The 20,475-nt window shown below is 39.8% G+C and overlaps 1 pseudogene across 1 annotated transcript; it reads left to right on the forward strand.

Annotated features, from left to right (window-relative positions):
- The first annotated feature begins 478 nt into the window (after positions 1 to 478).
- Positions 479 to 20,242, forward strand: LOC145443415 (protein DD3-3-like; annotated as a pseudogene). The gene is made up of 16 exons (XR_013916426.1): positions 479 to 1,703; positions 2,015 to 2,161; positions 2,355 to 2,589; positions 4,197 to 4,310; positions 4,376 to 4,486; positions 5,191 to 5,271; positions 5,381 to 5,556; positions 6,466 to 6,551; positions 7,287 to 7,431; positions 8,374 to 8,470; positions 8,531 to 8,695; positions 10,016 to 10,136; positions 11,310 to 11,450; positions 17,451 to 17,568; positions 19,037 to 19,179; positions 19,569 to 20,242. The product of XR_013916426.1 is annotated as a protein DD3-3-like (transcript).
- Positions 20,243 to 20,475: the final 233 nt, after the last annotated feature.

Genomic DNA, 20,475 nt, shown 5'->3' on the forward strand with positions numbered 1-20,475 from the left:
GCGTGGTATGATATTAACTTAAGGATGGAAAGGATAAAGCAAATCACCTGACCAACCGCATACTTTCAAGTAGTATATGCCTTGACAAGATTACCGCTAGAAACGCCAATGTTGAACTTATCGTGCAATGTAATTGTTGTGCGAACACGATAGATCCTATTCCTATTACATATTGGACTAATTTGGTATGACATTTTCTTATGGATATTGATAGTACAGGGAGAATCAATGATGACGACACATCTATAGAATTTATAACTTTCTATATTTCTTCTCACGTTTGATACAATCAGTTCGATTATGGCTTATATGCGCGCGGCAGGATACCGAGATGCATTCCTATCAATTAGTCTATATATTCGTTCCGGTTAGAACTATTTATTGACTGTCAAAGGCATTTATTGGATATTATACGTTGGCTAGAACCACGTTTCTTGAATTTATAAACAGCATCTCTTCATTGTATTGTATTAACAGAATATGTAGAATTGTACATTTCTCTTTATGAAACAGCGATTAAACTGGATAGAAATAGCATAATAGCACGCGTACACATGGTATTACTGCCAAGACATTTTTAAATAAGCAACAGCTTAATATATCTGTCGACATGTCTGTAATCCAGAAAGCTCAACGCGATGGCGAAATTGCGAGCCCCCATCGGACTGCAGTTTGAAATGATTAAGTTTACATTTATCTTCGTAACGACTGCCTGTTCAGCTGGCGTGTTACCGTTAACACCGCAAAACGTCCACCGCAATGCCGGGCACTATCGAAAAATGAACGCCGAAATTGTTTCCATTCACAGCGACTTTGTCGATATATTGTATTTTTTGTAGTTGCGGCTTGCGGTTCTTTGAATGTAAATTCAGATGAGCTCGATGGATACGGCGACGAGCCCGGAAGCCTGCTATCAAGATATGCGCAGTTTAACATATGATTTAAATACATGTATATTGATATTATCCTGATTGAAAAGTAAATAATTACTGGAGCCTATATAGGCGGCTATCTCGATCGACGTGCTCGAATAGAAATATATTTGGTCAGTTTAGATGCCGTCGTCTATCCAGTGAAATGTATGTGCTGCATTTTACAACTTAGCACCTCGATTTCCGGAGTTTTCCTATTGAATTATACGTTGATCGGTATTTGAAGTTTTGCAGAATCGCAAACTTTCAAACGAGCAGAGATAATGTTGCCGAGTCGGGTAATCTAGCTTTTGCGGCGTTGATAGATTGTTATTCGAATTATATTATATTAGGAGAATATTCTATTTTACTTGACACCGTGATATGTACCTCGTCTGTACGAAATCGCGTTCGTTATATTGTAGTGGCAATATAACATTCCTACTGCAAGATATTCACGCCAAATGATGTATCATGCATGGAAAATGAGATGTAGATAAAAGACATCCACGTTTTAGCAAGCGGTGGACTCGCACCACACCTGGTACTATCGTAGCGAACTTTTACGTTTAATAGAGTCGCTATACATATTATTAGTGTATAGCTGTATGATGCTAAATTTATTTATACGTGTATACTTTTATTGCGTTTTTGTGTTCAGGTTTTAGGCATCTCATGTAGATAACGTGCTATCGTACTTCAGTATACACACATGGGGAAATTTCCAGTTTCTTTATTATACGTATTATTATTTCGATATGGGGCTTGTGACATCAACATTCATAATCCAAGGTATAAGTATAATTTATTTTAATTTGTATATCGTTTTGATGATAAGATATATAGACATGGTGTAGGTCTCCCAACATATGCTGTATGCCCAATCCCCATGAAGGTCAAAGGGCTATTATGGAAGGATTATTTTCAGTATACACTGATACCGAATACTGAGCATGCATATATTCTGTACCACCATCAATACCATCTGTTTTTTTATGTATTTTGGTTGGATGAAAATATAGACTCACTCTCTCTCTCTCTCTCTCCCTCTTTCTGGCTTGACCCTCAGCATCTAGTGGCAAATATTTAACTTTTTGCCGCAGGGGAAGCAACGATCGCCTGAATGAGGAATCGAGAGCTCGTGCTAACGGTAATCGAATGTTCAATTCGCAAAACAATGCCCGAGGTGGCCACAACGTTGGGGTGCAACCTTTGTACTTTTACTCTGGTTCAAATTTGCGGATAGAATGGTAAGGCCGTAAGTTTATGGCACGGAATGTACTCTAAATGCATGATACATTTGTAATTTTGACTTCAAAATCCAACTGTCATTTCTTCGACCATGCGCGATTCGAGTCTAGCAGAATCGACAGCCTTCACAGTCGCATCAGTCAAACGGGTTGACTTGATGGGCCAACATTGCTATCTGCCGACATGTTTCAGGGCTACTCAACATAGCTGCGGGGATGAGAACAACAACTGCGAAATAGTCATCCAGTACATGTGCGGAGAAAACGTCAGAAACGGTGAAACAACCAACACTCCACCGATCACTCACACGGCTTGCAGGGGTAGGGACTGCGGCACTGATGAACGCTTTGGAATGCACGAGAGCCTACGGCACTTTCAAAAATGTCAGACAAGAGAACGAAATAAAGGTCTTTACACTGCTACGCAGGTAAGCCTGAATGCATGCGGGATGTATTTTAATGACATATAGGTCAACGAGTCCTCCTCGCCATGCGATCCGCGTAAGCGGTGTCTGACAAAAGCCTACGAAAGAAAGTAGGCCGTGCTAGAAGTCATCAGTTACCGAGTCATAATATGAAATACCGTACTGGCGTGAAATGGCCATATAGCAGTCGAAACGCCATGATTATACCAAACACAACAACAATTACATTCTATTAGTGCCAAACAGAGATGCTCCAAATAGCCGCAGATGACACTAAAGTAAAGAAGTGGAGTCAATATGCCATAAATTTCTACTCAATCACAAATGGAATTTGGAATTTTCAAGATATGATCAAGTCAACCAGAAGTAGAAAACGAATGGTCAGAAAATTACTCAATATTTGGTTAGGCAAGAATCCCAATGCTTTACGGCTAGATCTCTTCCCCGTAGGCCGTCATTGGTGGGATTGCCCCTACCCACGACAGCGACCTTACCACGACGACGACAGCTTCAACAAACTCAAAATCGACCCCACCTGAACTAATAACTCCCTTCGATCGAAAAAAAAACAGAATTTACTCGTGTACCACCTGGAAGACCTTCGCGTACCACATATTGCGAATCACAGTTTCACAGAATGATAATGACATAAGATGCAGGTTATAGCTTCCCAAGTGGAATTCCCAGTTTGAATCAGATTAGAATTAGGATTAAGATTTGAATATACAAAATTTCTGGATTAGGATTTGAAGCTTCGGATTTGAATTGGATTAGGACATAGAAATTTCAGATCGCTCATCTCTGGCAAGTATATGCGCATGCTTAACCTTGTGCAGGATATTTTTTGGATCCGAATTTTGACATTTGTGACGGAAATAGGATCCGGATTGGGTCAGGGTTCCATTTTATCGAACAGGATTGGATTGGATGTGGATTCCAAAAAAACATGACCCGCACTTCTCTATGGATAGTAGACGTTCGTCGTTCATATATTTGGTAGAATATATATTTGAAACTTACCCATGCCTCCTACACTCACATGCACGGGCAGTGGGCGATTGGGCATAGTCTCGATGAAAGTCAGAAATAGCGCGAAGCCCTGCAACGATGAAATGACATCATTATTCAATTGTGACGTAACTAAACACTGTAAAGAACGTCTCTTTGCCAGTAATATAGAGTCACGCTTTGAAAGAAAATCGGTATCGGCCACTTTAGGTAAGCGAATATCGGCAGTTTTTGTGATGTCACATTGTAATAGGAAGTCAGAGAGCCAAAATTTGCGACTGCTATAGATCAGGAATGTTGATATATCTCATATAGCTCGCAGGTGATCGCGGTGCAGCCTTTTTATTTTATTCATGTCCAACGTGTCCAAGCACACAGATGGCTGTAGAGCTGTTCAAATAGATGCGCTGATGTTTGGTAAACCCGCATTAAGCTAGATACCATATATTTTCATTTTTCAATATCGGCTGAATATATGGGGATTATCGGCGAAGGTCGACTCATCGACTTATCGACTCATAAGTTCTCACTCAATATAATATGCCCGTCCAACAATAAATATTGGATGACGCCTTCGACAATCACAACTTCATCTTTTTAAGACTCTTCGAAAGTCTGCAAGAAGTACGAGGCAGAATAACGAAGGGGAAAGATACGGCTACGAATGTCAAGAGGAACGAGATTATTATCCGTACTGGGCTTCGTCGCCGTGGAAGGTTTGTATCAAAATCGTACCTTCTCAATGACAGAAATTTCAACGATATTCTGCGTATCTGTTCAGGATATCGTGATTTTCACTAACAATCCGAGACGTGGTCCGTACTATCAGCAGAATAGTCAGAACGTGAAGGGAAGATTCGAATGCGATTTCGGCGACGAGTTTTGGAGAAATGTGAGTTCATTAGTTAATAATTATTTAATTATGACGATACTATTGAGGATTGTAGTGTTGCCCATTACTGCCTTTTGAACGACGGGCTGTATAATTTGTTACAAGTTTATTTAATAATAAGTCTGTTTCAAAGTATCGTGAATTCCGCGCTGAAACCATGGGTTAATATGAAGGACTATACAGTGGCGTAGGCCTACACCACAAAATTCCATAAATGTGTGCAATTTGTATTAAATCAAGACGTTATTGACCCAAAACAGTATACGCGGAGTTGACGAAAGCGGACAAGCGGTGGTGTGTCGTTCACGATTTGATATATTCCTATATAGCAAGTTACTATATTAGAAATAGCGACGTGACATGGAACCTTTTGTTACCAACGTTCGATTCTCTTCAGGTTACCGCCTATTGTTGCAAAAATTATGAGATATATCGAGTTTAAGTTCTCACTATAGTATTCATGGGTTTTCCGATTCCATATTGGTCATTTTACACCGGCACGATGATTCCTGAGCTATCGACTTTCGCATGGCTCATTTTCGTTCTATGCTTTCGTAAGGCATCGCGTACCCGGATCTGGTGGCGATCAGAAGTCCAAATAAACCTCCAACACATAAGCAGAAATTCCTGAGTCGACCTCGGCAGTTGCAGCTGTGGGACATACCACTATGGCACATTGAGACAACACTTGAATTGAATTACAGGCCAAGAGAAGACACCCCGTCCGGCTATACCTCAGTAAGGAAGAGTGCGAATGGTCGTCAGCAACCATCGCAAACAGAACGGTAGGACAAAATGCATACCGATCTCAATTTCCTTTAACACCCCATCATACAATAAACGCAGCGAGTGCATGAATTAAACAACAGTAAAATAACATTTGTGGCGTTTCAGTTCCACGGAAAGTGGATTTGGCGTCGGCCTCACAGGCTTCCGCCGCCGGAGTGCCTGAAAACGCCGTGGTCTCGTGATAATCACCAAGGTAACACGATCGGCGGGCGATTCATGAGGTATGACTGGCGTATTCCGGAACTGGAAGGCGACGATCAGAATTGTGTTATACGGATTCGGTGAGAGCTCTTTTTATCGCTATCATCTAATTGCAAATGTCATAGCGGATGCAATTTAAGCATACAGATATGACAGTGATTCAATTTTGAGCAGTGGGATTCGGACACATGAAGGTGTAAATCCAAACTCTCTTAATCACAGGAGTTCTGGAACTTTTCAGTGCGGGCCCATAAATTGGTTAACTTAGGGCTATGCGTGGACGTATGGACCACCGAAAATTAATTGTGGTTGCGAGATAGGGTTAAATTTGAAACAAAAATCAATTTAAAACAAACATTATCAAAACAAGGCCCTTGTTTAAAACATGACTTTTATTTTTCTAAGCCATGACGTCACGAATATTGAATTGTGACGTCATCGTTGATTGACATTCACAATTGAAAATATAGGGTAAATGTAGCTCCTTTGACGAAATATACGCATACTATAGCTGTTGAACGGACTATTTTCAGGTTTTCAACCATCACATATCGTATGCGTCGGCTACATATATAGGGTGGTAGACGTCCGTATAGGCTCATACAACATGTTTTTCTGGAAAGTGTTTACTTCATTATGGCATAATTATACAACTTGAAAAAAAAAATTAAAAGGCATTTGTTTAAAAAACTTTTTAAAACATGTTTTAAACAAAGTGTTTCAATCAAACATTTGTTTTAAATGCAACCCTAGTTGTAGAAAATTCTGAGTAACAATTTATGAAGTTGATGACCAATACAAATAAAGTATACTTTCGCCATTCGCCCGTCATTGACATATGGACTTGAAGCCCACGGTCTAAAATAAAGACAGATCTTAAGGACAACATAGTTTTGTATATAGTTAATAGCTGTAGTTGCGACATTGGCCTTCCGCGGAATCCAGTTTAAGAGCCCACGACTTTAACAATTGGACGATTGATGTTACAGTTACAACGTATCCACTAATGATTTCGATACCTGGAGCACGGATTCCGCATCTAATGAGAACCAACCAGACGTGATTTGGAAAAGATTTGGTAATTATTTTATGTTACCATGCCGTCCTGCCTTCGCATGGATATCAATTTCCTGTTTTTAATCTCCTAACGTTAAATGATATGAATTCACGTTTTCTGAATTCGTTTCGTTGCAATTGACAACATAACTCCTCGCGTTTAATAATATGGAAGTGGAACAGAGGGGAATTTTATTGAAAGAAAACAGGCAATCATTCTAATAATATCTCGATATAATATCTGCCATTTTTAATACCAATGTATTATAACTCAGCCCCGTATGTGAAGTTACTGCATCGCAGATAACCACTCGCGTTATATATCAGCCTTAAAAACAGCCATGCATACTGATGAAGTAATGCGTCTGAGCTCTAGGTTATTTTGCTATTTTGGTGATAAATGACATAATACATCCATTGCCATTACGCGGAATATGAGAATGCGCCAAAACTAATGTGACAACGAGGATGACGTACATTATATGTATCTAGAACGCTGTCAACAATCAATCATCACACTAACACGAATTATCGGCGAAACTGTTGTTACGTATAGAATATTTTATTCTCACGTTTTATCCCGTACCATGTTCTAATAACTTGTATGCTCTTATGGCGTGACTATATGGTCGGTGACTCAATATGTGCATACCTGTATCCTGGACATTATGTCTCTTCGGGATTTCTTTATGTTTTTAGAATGAAACATTAAGCCAAATCTAAAAATTCCTTCGATGCATTAAAATTACGTCAGGTCTTAACGAATGAGATGCCAGAAAGCGCCAGTACGTTTTTCGCAACAATCCCAATTTGGAAGTCTTCCAGTCTAATATGAAGAAAAAATTCAGATTGAGATTGGCCATTGATACAGCAAAATACGGCAGGACATTCCAAGACAGGTAATGAAGCCGAAATATATGATATCTCCTTGATTCGAAACTTTTCAATATAGCATGCCGAACACGATATTTACGTATACTGTAACATTCCACATGTTCAACCATTTTGACAGCAATTACTAAAGTCAAACCACCTCATCGATGCTTGTAAATCTTAAACAATTAGAGATTAGTTCATTTGTAGGTAGAAACATAGATCGTATTTTGACGAAGCTGTACTTTAGTGTATTGCATCAGGAATGAGGAACAGTTTGGGAATAGGACCAGTTCGTATAATTCGGTCAGTATTATATTACCTTTTCGCGTTCACGAAAGTGCAATTGTAATTTTGGTAATTTTGAAAGCCATCCCTGCACAATTGTGGAAAGCATTCTACCATTCAATTTCTGAAAGATATTTAATTGAGTACTACGTTTTATACCCTTGTCTGTACTGTATACCCATGTAAAATTTGCCATATAGCTTAAACTGGAATCTCATCACTAACTATACCACCCAAAGAAGAGGACAAAAGGGCGTCCTCCGAGGACACTTTCAAAAAAGTCAAAAAAGAGGACAAATCCTCTTAAAAGAGGACGCGTGGTAACCCTAATGTTGAAGTTTTAAACGTTGCCAAATGTTTCAACTGGGACAATCAAATGATAAAATAATCCCATGAAAGCAACATCTTCCGTCGCTTTGCCAACAATTTCAACGAGGAATTGCGCGAGAATATAAGCTTACGCCCTAACGGTCTAGGCCAGACCGGACAATGTATTCGGAGTCTGAGTATTGCTATACGTTGATATTGAGCAGAGTGTATGACGGGTTTCGTATGGACGTCGATATGACCATGGATAAACCATTCAACCCGGATCTCAGAATGGGCTATCCTAGAAATTGTCAAAATTTTTACGAACTCACTTTTAACTAATGGATGCATCTGTTTCTGCAAACTGTCAGGACTCATGTCTTTCGCGTTCTCCGCCGACCAAAACATCTACGCGCTAAAGTGATTCACAACGTGAATGTCAGAGGAAAGAGAGGCAACATTGTTCAAGTATGTTGTGTTGATGCTAGTGACTCTTTATGAACAGCAACAAACCACCACTCTTTTCAGGTATATCCGTCCACTGTCTACGACTTTGTGCCGAACAAATTACTGGCTAAGAAAGGTGATTTTGTGCATTTCCAATGGACCGGATCCGATTCAAACCCTCGCATGAATGATGGGCGCGGCGAGGTGAAAACAGACCGGAGTAACATCGTGCAACTGGCATACAGGGTGAGATAAGTAGCATATCAGTGATACTATACTATCTCCAATGGATATGCAGAGGCTGTTTGTATAGCGAATTACTTCTTGGTTTGCATCCCTTTTATTAGTGCAGTTGTAATAATTACTTCGGGAAATATCCGCTACATCGCGATAACTAAATATATATCGAGCGATTGCACCTATTCGTAGTGTCATTAGTGGTTGGCGTAAGTCACAAAAATGCATTTTGCGATTTCGTAAGTAATAGCCACCTCCTTATCAGCAAAAAAGCACGTGCCTTGTCGTCCAGATCGATATTCTGAGCTATAGCAATGGCTTCATGAACATCACACAACAGAACATCCGCATCACTAGGGTGGCATTTTAAACAAATGGTGTTTCTAAACAGTATTTTAAAACATTGCGATTAAAAAAAAATAATTGTGTTTTTTTTATGAAAAGTTGTGTCATTATGCTATACTTGTGTAAATACTTTCGAAATATATAGGGCATATGGGCATATGGGCGATTTTCACCCGATATGGCACGTTTAAAACCCTCGCAATCGTCGTCGGTTCAACAGTTATAGCACGTAATTTTAGTTTATTGGTACGAAAATGATATTCTGATGATGATGATCGCCGACCGTAAAAGTGCTTCATTACAATGTAGAACTGGTTAAGCGTATTTTTGGTCCGTTTAAGACAAAGGTCAGAAGCCTTTTTCGTCGAAGGAGCCATATTTACACTAATTTTCAGTTGTCGATGTCATTTCACTGTGACGTCACAATTAAGTATTCGGCACCTCATATCAAATAGAACACAAAACAAAAAACAATAAAAACATGTTTTAAACAAGAGCGATGCTTTAAACATGTTTGTTTTAAATTTATTTTTGTTTCAAATGCAACTCTGGGTATCACTATCCACGCCAAACGACACAAGAGTTTTCTAGTTCTAAAACTATTTGTTTTAAATACGCAACTATAATTCGAGCTTGAGCTAGGCCTGTACTAAAAAAACAGTAGTTTGACTGTCAACTATAACTAGATTGGCAGTTTGTACAAGTCTGGTCGAGACTCAATCGTCATTGACGAAATCGGTTCTAATCTCGCTCAAAGTGTCCTGTACACGGCGCGAGGGATGCAAAATATGAATTGCGTGTTGCTGTCAGTCTGATTGCGACTACTTAACATCGGTTCATAAATTGCATGGATGCATGAATTATATATTCATTGATATCCAGGACAGCTGCAATATATAATAAGTAAAGTTAAAACTCCTCTTACCATTACAAAACTTTGTTTTTAAGTGAGTGTGTTGCGTTGCATTACCTTTTTCTTGACAGAGCTTTGGTCCCGCACGAAAAAGGGTTTCACTGGCTACAAACTATGCCCATGAAACACCAAATTTCTTAGGAATGGGATGGAAGATAACGGACGACTTGGCGTTTTTGGAAAGATGCACAGGTTAGGCGCTGAGATACGACGTCAATTGGCAGCGAAACACAGTCACCTCCGCTTCATTCGGACAGTTTGGTTCCACTCACTTTGGGCCGAATTAAGAGGAGAAACGGCTTTGTCGGATTTTAAGCGGAAAATCAACTTCGTGTTCGGACGTAAATGCACATAACGTATTCGAAATACGGTGTTGTTGCGTAATAAAGTAAAATAATTGCAGCTGCACTATACTGCGGTAATTGACACAGATCGCATAAAACGTACATTAGTTATACCTTCAGGTTAGTTGTATTGTACAATATTTTCGATACCAAACCATTCAAAAAATACTGTATTACTGTATAGTACACGCATATCGGATTGAAACAATACTTTTTGATATCCCCACCAACGCAATTTCACTTTTTATGCTAAACGTTTCTGCACCAATCTGTTTTACAATGATGCGGGCACAGCCTTGTATGAGTTCATTGTCGATTGTTACTGCGTGAATCGTCAGTGTATCGCCATAATCACTCATCTTATGTTAAAACGAACGAGTACTGTTTATTTTGCCCTGACCCAGCAATTGGAATGCCAAGCCAGCGTCCGAATTAAGCGTGGAATTGTCCGATTTTACCGGATTTTTTAAAGTGCAATACTTGGTTTTGTTCTGTTCCTGAGCATTTTGACGGAAATAAAGTGGTTGTCCGGGTTATCCTGCGAAGTTAATCGCGTCGATTACATGGTGCGCCGACGAAGTTAAACCATTCGCTATATAAATATCGTCACAGTCAAATAATCTAGTAGTGAGAGTGCAATATGAGGGTTCAGATGAAGCAGTCCTGCTTTATGTACTGCTGCTTCTAGTGACAACAGGAGAAGCGATGTCTCATGCACTTTCCTCTTATATGCCTAGCTGCCTCGGGAGGCGGAGTGTTTTCCACTCAGCCGGTGCTATGCTTGAATAAAGCTCATACAACACTTGTGCCGTAGTTTATCAACTACATTAGGAGGTCTGTTACAATGCGAAAAGTTCATTCCTGCTCCGAACCGTCATTGCGTTTCCATGATGACAGACATCACAGTCGCGATGTCGTCAAAAACTTTGAAATACGATACTCTGCGTTACCAAGAGCACCTGCATGCATACAACAGTGGTTGATTTCTTTCGATTGCTATCCGTTCCTCACTTTGTTTCAGGTTCAGATCCGCTTCTTAATGGCAAAAGCGCGTATTTCGATCTGAGTCCAAAAATGCTGAACAGTACTGGCGCGTTCTTTTACATGAGTACCAGAAACAACGACTTCTCAAAATTGACTCAAAAAGCAACTATCATTGTCGGTAAGTGTAGTTATCACCCAGGTACATTTTAGAATACACACTAATACACAATAGTACGCTTACAGTCGAATAGCTTTATTTATGTGATTTCACTACATCAGCGGTTCTCAACCTTTTTTGACATGCGCCCCCGTTGGCGATGGTCAAAAAAATTGCGCCTCCCTGACCCTCCCTGCACTTATCGTCATGTCAAAAAGAGCACATAGTATAGTAGTATATTAGCATAGTAGCATAGTATTCATGGTATATCTTACGCCAAGTTTGACACAACATTCCAGTTGTTGATTCTTTTACATCTCTGACAAATTACCCCGAAACTTGTTTGAAAATACAAAAAAAAAAACACTGAACAGGACATCAATTTATTTGAATAACTTGCGCTGATACTAATCCTAATGCTGGTAGTGACTACGGAGAGCACGGTGTCGTTCTGGCCTGCCATGCTAAATTTGATCAGTTTTGGAATTGAATTAAATTGTGTTGATTTATAGGGTAGCCTAATTGTGGGCGAAACCGGGCAACCTATATTGTCTTAGGCCAGGGGCGGACAACTTCTCCAGTTGGGGGGGGGGCGGATATAGGAAAATTAGGTACTTGGCTGGCCGGATAGCTAAATCGATACATTATGCGCCTATTTATCCACATATACAAGGAATAAATCGGATTTAATGAATGTATTTAACAGTGTTGGGATGACTCGAGTCACCTTTTTCGCATGACTTGACTTGACTCGAGTCACTTTGCTAAAATGACTTGACGTGACTTGACTCGGCGTATCAGAAATGGGGATTGACTCGTGACTCGGACCAAAATTCACGAGTCAATTTCAAGTCATCAAGTAATCGGTGTGGATAAAAATCACTGTATCTTGCATATATTCGGATTGTTCGCGAAACGCTGGTGAAACCCGTGAGAGCGAATAATCATTTAAATATTGTGCGTTTCACTGAGTCTCGATTGTTCTCTCACAAATAAATTGACCGTAAACGAAGTAATCGAAGCTTACAGCTTACGTTGTCGTAACTCGAGTACTAATAATAAAATAGCCAAATGTATATTTCTGTTCTCTGTTCTTACCTTAACCAAACCTCTTGTCTTATTGAAATCGAATACAGTTTATATAGTTCTCAACCATTGGCGCAGGCTCGAATTGTATCATCAATTTGTAAATGGGTAATGTGTTTCATCTTATCAATTCGTTTGTCTATTCTCTATTTTGGCTGGTAACTATAAACTGAGGTTATGCAAATACGTAGTTTACCAGTTCTACGTATATGTGAGCGATACAGCGTCTCCTTGCGAGTATATTTAACTCTGTATTCGTGTATCGGTTCGGAATTAATGACCACTCAATCTGTATTTCAGACAGCTAGCAAATTGTAATGACGTAATCATGCCTCAGACTTCGAAAAGACAACTTGACTTGAAATGTGACTTGACTCGTGACTTGACTTGACTTGACTCGACTTGACTCGAGTCACCTCCAAAAATCGAGTGACTTGACTTGACTCGAGTCACCTTTGAAAATCGATTGACTTGACTTGACTCGAGTCAAAATGTGCAATGACTCGAAGGTAGTGACTTGATCCCAACACTGGTATTTAAACGACAGCAATTTCACTCAAGGCCATTTCTCGCCGGTAATGACGAAGACAATTTGGAATTGAGAACAGCATTGTCATACAGGCGCTGCCATGTCTGCTTCTCTCTGATCAAAACACACGGTGCAATCCCCAGTGTTGGGATGACTCGAGTCATGACTTGACTCGAGTCAGACTCGAGTCACCTTTTTCGCATGACTTGACTTGACTCGAGTCACTTTACTAAAATGACTCGACTTGACTTGACTCGGCGTATCAGAAATGTGGTTTGACTCGTGACTCGGAGCAAAATTCACGAGTCAATTTCAAGTCATCAACTAATCGGTGTCGTTAAAAATCACTGTATCTTGCATATGTTCGGATTGTTCGCAAAACGCTGGTGTAACCCGTGAGAGCGACCAATCATTCAATGATCGTGCGTTTCACTGAGACTCGATTGTTCTCTCACAAATAAATTGACCGCAAACGAAGTGATCGAAGCTTACAGCTTGCGTTGTTGTAATTCTAGTGGTAAAGTAATAAAATAGCAAAATGCATATTTCCGTTCTCTGTTCTTACCTTAACTAAACCTATTGTTTTATTGAAATTGACTTCGAATATAGTTTAGTCCTCAGCCTTTGGTGCAGGCTCGAATTGTATCATATCTATTTGTAAATGGGTAATGTATAGAATCTTATCAATTCGTTTCTCCATTCTCTATTCCGGATGGTAACTATAAACTGTGGCAATGCAATTACGTATAGTTTAACATTTCTACGTATATGTGAGTGGTACAGCGCCTTCGTGTGTGTATATTTAACTCTATATTCGGTCATCCGTTCGGAATCAACAAACACTCAAATTGTATTTCAGACAGCTAGCAAATTGCAATGACGTAATCATGCCTCATACATACTTCGAAAAGGCAACTTGACTTGAAATGTGACTTGACTCGTGACTTGACTTGACTTGACTCGACTTGACTCGAGTCACCTCCAAAAATCGAGTGACTTGACTTGACTCGAGTCACCTTTGAAAATCGATTGACTTGACTTGACTCGAGTCAAAATGTGCAATGACTCGAAATGACTCGTGACTCGAAGGTAGTGACTTGATCCCAACACTGCCAATCCCTAATTAAGATTCCAAGGCTTTCTATAAGGCCGGTACTTCAAATTTACCAAGATATCAATTCATTAGGATTAATATATGGTAAATGCCGATAATGCCAATCTTCTCGCTCCGACGGGAAACCGTCCGCGGGCCGGATCCGGCCCACAGGCCGTATGTTGCCCGTCCCTGTTCAGGCAGTGCAGTTCGCCAGCTATTAACAACAGCTACCCAGCGCACCGAGCTTTGGGCTACTGCCGAAGCTATGAAGTAATGAATGACTTACACGTAAGAATTGCTCTAAATCTTCAAAGAATATCAAAAATTTGCTCAAATGAAATTGAAATCAGCCTATACTCCGTTGAGCACGACTGCTGGAGTTTTTATTTGGCAAGCTTTCTTGAATACGTAATTAGTTTCCTCTTCAACAATCGTCTTCTCAGAATCGTTGTGAAACACATGTTTTGTCACAATTTATATAGACTTTGTCAATTTCTTGCGCCCCCAGGTTCAGAGCCGCTGCACTCCATGGTTTCGCGTGAAGTCAGGGTATAGCGTTATCCTTATCTAGCATATGCCTTAGAATAATCTTATACATAAAAAAGCTAGTAGAAGGCATGCATACTTTGTAATAAAAATATTATTATAGAGTCCGATTGATATCGGAATTTTGAACCGAAACCGATATGACAGATTTTTGCCGTTAAACCGATATAAATATGTCACTAGTGTCAAGTAGAGCTTTTAAATAGTGATCGTATAAGTTGCAAAATGTCCCATACCAAATTCATTTATCCACCATACAGCAGAGTAACAAAGTAGCATTCCCATCCTGAACGACGTAGACGGTAGTCCAGGAAACAACTTTTTCGTGTTTCCACCAACATAGGAGAATCCTACGGTCTTTTGAGATCAGTCCTACCGAACTGAAAACAGATAATGACTCCGATACCGAAATTTCAGCCAACATCATTTATAGAGCTTCAAGGAGGTACAGAGCTTCAACATCATTTATCTAAAGCAGCAACATTGCCCTTAAACTAATCAACCAGCCGCGAAGGATGATGTGAACAAGCTAATAATTTAGCTTATCGTGATTTCGCGTGTAGACTCTAATCAGTCCCCTGTAATTATGCCTACAAACGGGTGGAGTGATCTGACAATACCATCGCATAATGGTCCAGAAGTATATTGGAGTGATCTATTCCGTATTTTACAGTAGTAACAATTTACGCTGCTTATAGCAAGGCATATAAGGTAACCGTAATAACCAAAGAGCGAGAAACTTTGTCCGGAGGTGGATATCGTTCGAACTCTATATGTTACGGTATCCGTCGGTATATGACTAGGTCATTATTGTTGTTGCTGTTGGTTAGTATTCATGTTGTGTCGACATTCTTGGTCAAATACCAAGTCGATAATTTTTTTTGCGAATTCCGAGCTGCCGATCCATAGAACTGCTCACTTTTTTGTAGACTTTTTTTTTACAGATGGTACCCACTTATGCGGTCGAATGGAAATGCGGATCCCAAATAGAATTCCAGCACCTACAATTAGTAAATAACAAACTTCCGATTTTAGGCGTATTCACGCAGAAACGTTAATGGCAGGGATGGTGTGAACGTGAGGTTCACGTTCGCGTTATGTGTGTGAACCACAGAAATTTAGAGGTTCACGTTCACAAACGAACCTTGGTAGGTTCTGCACTGTGAACCTTTTTTATATATTACAATTTTCACTTCATCATAACATATTTGGTTGAAATTTATTGCATTTCAACTGCGGGCCACTCTATGCATGGCGCTGGCAGCATAAAAAAATCAACGCATGCACCTTGACAATCTCAAAAATTGTACTTGCTTATAGTTACAAAAGTTCGCTCGAAATATCCAGCTATCGTTGTCTGATGTGATAAATCTAGCAGGCGTAGGGGTTCAATCTTGTAGGGATGGTGTGAACAGAAATTGTTAGGGTCACGTTCACAAACGAACTTTGGTAGGTTCTTCACTGTGAACCTTTTCCGTGTATTACAATTTAGCACGTCATTATTACATCTATAGTTTAAATTCTTTGCATTGCATCTTCAGATCACTCTATGCAAGGCGCTGGGAGCATAAAAAAATCAACACTAAGCGAACATATACCTTGCCAATCCCAAAAATTTTACTGGCTGTGTTGCAAAGGTTTGCTCGAAACATTCAACTTTCCGGTTCTGGATCTTTAGTCACTCTCTTCTGTGAGCTTGACCACCAATCACATAACAGCAAGAACGAAATACAGTACATGTATAGCTAGTCAGGGAATGATGCTTATTCAACCAATCATTCAAATTGATATAAAAAAAATACTTTGTTGTCTACTGTAAAAAATCAAGCAGGTGTACGGAGTGCATCTGCTCAATATCAAAGTCGCAGTTGTCAGACGCCGAATATATTGTCTGGTCGGGCCTCGACCGTTAAGGCTCGAGCTTACATTCCCTTGCAAGTTCTCGTCGAAATTGTTGGCAAAGCGATGGAAGATACTGATTTTATGCGATTAATATAGCATTCGATAGGTTCAGTTGATGCATTTTGTGTATATGTGCAATGTACTTCAGTATTGTGACATAATGTGACCTGAGTCGTCGCTAGGTCTTGTTAACGTTATTATATATCACTTCACTGACATGTGGGGTTGGAACGCCATTGGGTTCACACAGAACCTTTCGAAAAGGTTCGCGTTCACACGAACCTGAACCTTTCAGGGGTTCGCACCGCATCTTGACTTCATATGTTTATTGAATCATAAAAACCAAATCCGTGCGATTGGGGTGTTGGCTACTGCTGTATAACATGTTAATGGAGTATATATCGGTAGCAAGTAGAAACCCGTTTTACACTCTGCTCAATATCTACGTAGCAATACTCAGACGCCGAATACATTGTTCGGTCTGACCTAGACCGTAAACGCGTAAGCTTATATTCCATTGGGAGTCCTCGTCGAAATTGTTGGCAAAGTGACAGAAGATATTGATTTTATGGGACTATCGTATCATTTGATTGACCCAGACGATACATTTATTAGTGTATCATTTTATCACCCCAGTTGATACATTTGGCGACCTTTAAAACGTCAATATGTAGCCTACTTCAGCATTGGGGCATTATGTGGCCCGAGTCGTCGCTAGGTATCGTGTACTTGTACATTAATATAGGCTATCACTTTGAATGTAGTGTTGGAATTACCCGAACCTTTCGGAGGTTCACACCATCCCTAGTTAATGGTGCTTATTTTCGATTCATGCTCACATCGCATTTTACTTTTCGCACAGGAGAAGGATCGCTGACCAAACGCAACAGAGGATCATCATATTCAGGATTCCAGCGAGTCACCGCAGGTGGCCATTTGTGTCAGCGATGGGACGAGCAATTTCCTCATAGGCACCCGTTGTAAGTGAAACTATTCTCTGAAATATTATGACGTGAGACGAATAAGTTATGCCCATTCAAATAAAAGATGGACGCCTTGCCACAGAGCGAAGTGGGCTAATCAGACGCTTTTGAAACTTTTTTACACCTTCATAATTATTCAGCGTTACATCCCACTGTCCAGTTACTCCGTGGTCGACTGCGAAATATGGTTTTGAGTAATTCTGAAAAACCACATAGATTAATACAGTAACTTATGACATTTGTCAATGAGATTCGACATTAATATGTTTTGGTTAAGCAATGATGACTAAAATATATTGTTGCTTGTAACACTCACAATAGGTGTATGGTTACCATATTTTGAGATCCGAAAAAGACGATACTCTTTACCATAGTTACAAAAGATATAATAGAGAACGAGAAACCGGGTAATTTAAAAAATTTTACGAGAAATATTTTTTGAGTTAACCAAATATATGTTATGTTTCCGGCTCGAGTACCGGAAGACCCGGTCCCACGTAATTATTTTGGTCAGCCTTGCCGTCACTGCCGTCAAAATCCATAATTCACGTCGTTTATGACAATTTTGTGTTGTCCCTGTACAATCGCCTGGCTCTCAAAGCTCTTAATGACGACGAAATGCCAAAAAGGAGGACATTTGAGCGTCATCGGAGGACATTTTCGATTTATTGTAAAAGGAGGACGTCTGGTAGCCCTACATTAGGGTTTCATAAACCAGCTACTTTTGTTCCACTCCAACGGACAAATGCTTGAAATCCAAGATATACAACATATACAACATATACATCAGTAACCTAAAACCCGCTGCGCGTATAGAGATGATTCAATTCAATTCAATTCAATTTATTGCTAATATTTTCATCATTTCAATACACCACAAGACTGCGATACAATGGAAGATAGGAAAGTGTCCAAACGACGTGGACTAGGCCTAGTCTTCGATATCAGACTCCCACCCGGCCTAGGCGATATAAGGAAAGGAGACATGCACCACTGAATGAAAAGTAAAGCAAGATAATAGAAAAAGACAAGTGATAAAAAGTATCGGAATGCGAGATCGATGTGTCAGGTCGTGGTCCGGTAAAATGAAGGGCCAACGAGCATTATTGATTCATTAGAACTGCCAATCTTATGATATGCGGCCAGCCACTGCTGGTCTAAGCTAAGGTGGGCCGAGAGAAAGTACTAAAATAACAATAAAATCTATAAAATATGCATGAAATGTCTTTTATATTCGATAACCAGAAATATTTTTTCGCGTAATATACGCTCGATTTGCCTCCAGGTATTCACGATTGTTATGTATAGTTCGATAACGAATTTTGGGATATAAGTCTCGCCATCAACGGGTTACTACTATGTAATCTTCGTCGCCGGCGGTGTCACGGCGTTACTTATATCGCGCCCTGCTTTTACAAAAAGATCGCACACTCCTGATCTCAATAATTAGATTGCTATTTTACAGTCGGCCAGCAAAATATCGAAGAAGCAATCTCGAGAGTAACTTCTGTCGCAATCCTATTCCGAAAAGACGAACGAGGCCATGGTGCTACACGATCAACAGAAGAGTGGTATGGCAATACTGTGATTTAGTCGACGAAATACCAGGTATATACTGTAATTATGTCTCTGATAATTATTCATTATTCAAGCAATGTTCCCTGTAGAGTAGACTAAGGGGCGATAAAATTAAAACTCTCGCAAATAGTCCAAAGTGATTCTGAGATCAATTCGATTGAGGATGCTCCGCTTATCTGACGAAGGCGCGTATATATGGTTAGAAAACAATGGACATCCTAATTATCAGAGACATATATTGTTAATTGAAGGTTGGACAGACATGATGGATAGATGAACTTACGTCACAATTCAATATCAATTCGATTTTGTGTTTTTGGATAACGTATCGCCCGATGGGAGCGTTAGTTTTCGCTGAAGCCTCAGCGCTGATTTTTTGGAAGCATTTACTCAATAAAATGATATCAAATTTCATTTAGACCGTATCAAGAGGTCCATTGACGAAGAGACTTATGTATTTCCGCAAACAGACCTCGACTTGCCATGAAGACGTATTTTTAAGAAGATGATCAATCTCGAGTAGTTGATTCTGAAGTACAAGCTCATTGTAACGGATGACATATAAGGAATAACCTTCTAGCAGGGACATGACATATTGGCCGACCCCGCCAAAAGTTTGAGCTATATTTTTGGTCAATTAAATTTATTTCGAAATTGAAAGCAGTGCATGAATTATATCAACACAAGCTGTTGCAAAGTGGATGTGTTAATTATTATTAGGTAATATTGAGAACGTCACGATTAACTTTAAAACACCTTAAACTCCCAGACACTTTTCTTTTTATTCAGAAACTGAAAAAGTGTTTGAGATTTTACAAAGTTGATCCCTGTCGCTGCATCGTGAGCTTAGTGTAGCTTGGTAAATAGCCTTTTTGTATTATTAGCTTCGCAAGCAGGTCTTCCGACATTTTCGCTCTCTCAGCCTCAGTCGAGCGTCTGTATTTCACGATGTGTTTCTGCTCATATGGCCAACATAAATTACACTCCTGAAACACGGGAACCTGCTCACCACAAACTAAAAATAGAGTTCATCCAGGTGGTTCCTTCGGATCATCGCTCCCTTGTCAAGCTCGACACAATTTTTCGCGACCCCCTCATATTTACGGATCCGAAAACGAGGACATATAAACGGAAGATTTATTCACCTAACTCGGATCGCTGGTGAATTAACTGCAAAAAGGTCATTTTCTGAGACGGTGCTCGAAAAACCGGGTTCCGTTGGGTCGACCTTTTTTGTCAACTTTCACACGTCATATGTAGAATAAGCCGTCTTCGCGTGTATTTTATTGGCCGTGTTAATAAAATATATCTCACTGGACGTTCTAA

Source organism: Botryllus schlosseri, chromosome 7 (genome assembly GCF_051294905.1).
Source record: "Botryllus schlosseri isolate E-star chromosome 7, Bs_hap1, whole genome shotgun sequence".
In the NCBI taxonomy this organism is placed as follows: Eukaryota; Metazoa; Chordata; class Ascidiacea; order Stolidobranchia; family Styelidae; genus Botryllus; species Botryllus schlosseri.